General features: G+C 30.7%; 1 long non-coding RNA gene across 1 annotated transcript; it reads left to right on the top strand.

The window, feature by feature from the left end:
• Positions 1 to 1,034: 1,034 nt before the first annotated feature.
• Positions 1,035 to 3,193, top strand: LOC129732482 (uncharacterized). Its single transcript, XR_008729270.1, has 4 exons — positions 1,035 to 1,162; positions 1,220 to 1,394; positions 2,709 to 2,837; positions 2,898 to 3,193. It is a non-coding gene; the product is annotated as an uncharacterized LOC129732482 (long non-coding RNA).
• Positions 3,194 to 4,157: the final 964 nt, after the last annotated feature.

Here is a 4,157-nt window from a genome sequence, read left to right as displayed (position 1 = left end):
GCGTCGCTTAGTGGTTGGCTACGGTTATGCAGAACGCAAATGTCGGCGCGATGTGATTCGGCAAGACGAAATGTGTTGAAATGTATAGCTCTACTTCGTCGTAAAAAGAGCTGTACATTTCATCACGGTAAGGCGAATCGCATAGCGCCGCCATTCGCGTTCTGCATAATTGTAGCTTTTGTTCCGTTCCCGTTTAATGATGTCGTATTAAATGTGCATATTGAAATTTGGCAGCACTTCAACTTCTCATTTGCGCAAAATTTTAAAAATATTCAATAAACTTCATTCAAAATATCAAACAAAGAGAGATTACAATACTGCCAATGAACGGTCAACGTTTATTTACTAGAAAAAATGACTGACACGCAAGTAACGGGGTTATCTTTCTTGCAAAGATATTCTACTTCAACCTTGCGGTCGTGGCTTTGCATACAACCTTCCTGTGATTTTTTTAATTAAAATTCTTGTTTGAATGGTAATTCAGTTTGAATTCATATGGAGATTCATAAACATTTATATTCAAAATACATATATATATAATTTTATTAAAATTAATTTTCAATTACAATTAAAATTCAAATATTATTTGAAATTTATTTTACTTCTATTTCAGTTTTGATTTTTATCAATATTAACTTTAATATTATTATTAATTTTGATTTGGTGTTGGTTAAAATGTATTTTGATTTAACATTTTATATATTTTAATTTTATTTTGATTCTGTTAAATTTTAATAACATTTTTTTTTATTTTGATTTTAATTCGAATTTAATTTCAATTTTATTTTAATCTTAATTTTGAATTCAATATCAATATCAAATTAATTCATTTTTTTATTAAATTTGATTCTGTTTCTTTTTGTATTTTATTTTTGTTTCTATTTGATTACAATTTATTGTCAAATTCTTTTTGGATACGATTTTGAGTATGATTATGAGTCAGTTTTGAATTTGTTTTTATTGGAACATATTTACCAATTATTTTTTATTTCAACCCGCAGCTGCCAAGATCAAATTGAATACAGTCGGTTTTACCCAAAAGGAAGAAATAATGAACTTATGGGATACGAGCTACCCTCTTCGACGTTTCCAGTCCGTCACAGGGAAATTAGCGTTCGAAGAATGGGATGTCTTAACTCACTATGCAGATGTGCACGAATTAGTAATATTAACGATTTCATAACAAGTTTCTTTTATTTATTCACGTTCTTTTGCACAGATAACTGTGGACTTCAAACGAATTCATCTCAATTATGTAAGCATTGAGGACCGAGCTCTTGCTTTCGTTCGTCGATTCAATAAAGTATTCGTGGATTATAAGAGATTTATTGTCGAAGACTCGGAGCTATTAAATAGTTTGACTTGGATTTTTGGAGAAAATTTTCAACTTACAGGTAAGCAATGAGTGAAATAGACAAATAAGTTTTTCTTTTATAACGACGAGCCGCAAGACGTGTTTAACAAAACTTTTTTTTTTTTTAAGCAAACAGTTCCACAAAAAATGTCACAATTTTCATATTTTTTAATTGACATTTGTGATTTGGCAAAAACTTTGCCTAAACGCTTCTATGGGCAAAAGATGCCATTTTGTTCTATTGTTTTTTAATATTTTGGAACACAAATCATTTATGAAAATCAAAAATTACTATTTTGAGATTACAAAAAAATATATTTTGAGATTACAAATATTTTTTGTGCCAAAGCAGTTGGTTTGATCGGTTTGACGCGTCTTTGACAAAGTTGTAGATAATAATTTTGCCCTTAAAAAAAATACACTCTAAAATAAATAATTTATTGAAAAAAAGTTTAAAAAAAATTAAAGTTATTTTTCTAAAAAACTGATTTTTTTTATAAAAACTACAAAAGATTCCCTAAGCAATGGAGGATGTCCGATCATGGAGAAATCAGGAAAAAAAGGTATTTTTAATTTTTTTCTTAATATTTTTTTCAGGGTATGTTTTCTTTCAAAGGACAAAGCTATTATTGTTGCAGATAATAGCTTTGTTACGCAAGTTAAATAAACCGTCTCGATTGCAAAAAATGTTTTTATTTCCCCATAGAGTGGTCTATTGGAGATGGAGATCAGTTTTACAGACAAAACGATTTGTCTGACGGGTATAGTGTCTTTGGCGAAGTTGTAGATAAAAACTTTGTCCTTCCAAAAACCTATGCCTCACGAAAAAAATTTTTAGGTCATCTTTCGCAGTTTTTTCGAAAAAAAAATTTCAAAATGGGTTATTTTACAGAATAATTTTTCTTTCAACTTTTTTTTCAAACTAAAAATATGATTTTTTGGGTATATTTTTCTTGGAAAAGACGAAATTACTATCTACAACTTTGCCGAACACGTCACATCGATCAAACAAACCGTTTTGGTTCTGAAATATTTGTAATCATCATTACCTTCCCAAAATATCATTTTTAATAGCTTCTCAAAAATGAGTCGTGTTTCAAAAATTAAACCAATAGCGCAAAATAGCATCTTTTGCCAACAAAAACATCTATGCAAAGTTCCCGCAAAACAAAAATGGTCGATTTAATTGTATGTCCGTTTATTTTGTGGAATTACTCAAAAGCGACAAAAACTCTAGCAAGTTCAATTTAAAAAAAAACTTAATACAGTACTGCGTCTTAGTAGCTGTATGAAATAAAAGAATTATATAATATTTAAAGTCTATCATAATTACAACCTGAAACCCCTTTTTTAGAGACGTCCATGTTTCTATCGTTTTACGCATTACCCTTTAATAATCCGTCAGCATTTTATCAAAAAAGGAAGGAAACGCACAAAGTCATCACTTTTGCAAAGTAGACAGGCCTTTATTTCTATACTGGCGGTAATGTATATTCAAGGTTATATTTCCTAATCCGTTGATTCTAAACATTACAAATTGCAGACAGAGGCCACGTTAGAGGAGACCATTGCTTCGCGACGACTTGAAGCTCGAAATTTGGGGAAAAATGTACAGCCATTCATAGTGGCTTTCGGCACGATGCCAAACATTAAAAAAAAAAGTTTGTCGTAATCCTGGATAGCATAAAGTTTATATGTAACAATATTATATCTGCCATTGACCTTTTGTTTAAGCTTCATTCAGTCTTTCATCTGCAATACGCAGAAGAATGCGAAAATGTATTGAAGTTTATACAGTTTTATTTTTATAAGATATCATATAGTGGAGATCGTTTCGATTCAACAACAACAGCTTTCATAGCTGATTTGGAACGCTGATGATAGTTTTTATATATTGTTAACCTTTGTAGCTCGTCGAAAACTTAGCTTCATGTATTTAAGTAGTTCATTGTTATGAATAAAATGGTTGGTTTATATAAACATACCATGAATGTTGTATTTTCTTTTTCTATATCTGGTAAAATTTATTACTGCCGTCATGTATTTTCAATTCATTATACGAAGAAAGCTCTAGCAATCAGTGCAATCATGCTTCTGCTTACCGTTCATTTTGTAGTATTTTTTTCTCTTCTTGTTTATAGCTTAGACCTATCGGTCTATAAAGCCAACGTTTGTAGTTCATATCTTGCTTGGCTTTTGTTTGTGGTAATACCCAGTCATATTCATGTCATTTCCATAACAGATTACGTACTATTTAAAAATCTGCTCAAATGCTCAGTTCGGGTTCTGTCACTTAAATTCTGACATTTGGAAGTTATTTCATGTTTCATGCATACCTTAAATTCTGTTTTTACACAAGTAATAACATTTTAAATTAATTTATTAATTTTAAATTTTTATATTTGTTACTATTTCGAAGAAGTATGTTGAAACTAAGAGAATGGATGCATTTTATCTCATGCATTCTGCTTTTTCTATTCTAGCAAATCAAATAACGACTGGCGACTTCCAAATTTTTCACCTTATGCACAATGCGCATAATGTCGCATCTAGTGCGCTGGTAAGTGCATCTGATGCGCTATAGAGCGCACTAGATGTGACATTAAGCGCATTATGCATAAGATAAAATCTCGAAAGTCGCGAGATATTTCGAGTTTCAACTGGAACAATAATAAAACGCCCGGAAAAATAAAACACCCTATGAAGCGAATGAACATTTTGACATTTGAGGCTGCAACGCCTATCGGAGAGATTCTGCATATGTATGAGTGAAGAAAACTGAAATGAACCTGAACGTTGCACC

Source organism: Wyeomyia smithii, chromosome 3 (assembly GCF_029784165.1).
Source record: "Wyeomyia smithii strain HCP4-BCI-WySm-NY-G18 chromosome 3, ASM2978416v1, whole genome shotgun sequence".
Classification (NCBI taxonomy): domain Eukaryota; kingdom Metazoa; phylum Arthropoda; class Insecta; order Diptera; family Culicidae; genus Wyeomyia; species Wyeomyia smithii.
This window is presented reverse-complemented; position numbering and strand designations above follow the sequence as displayed.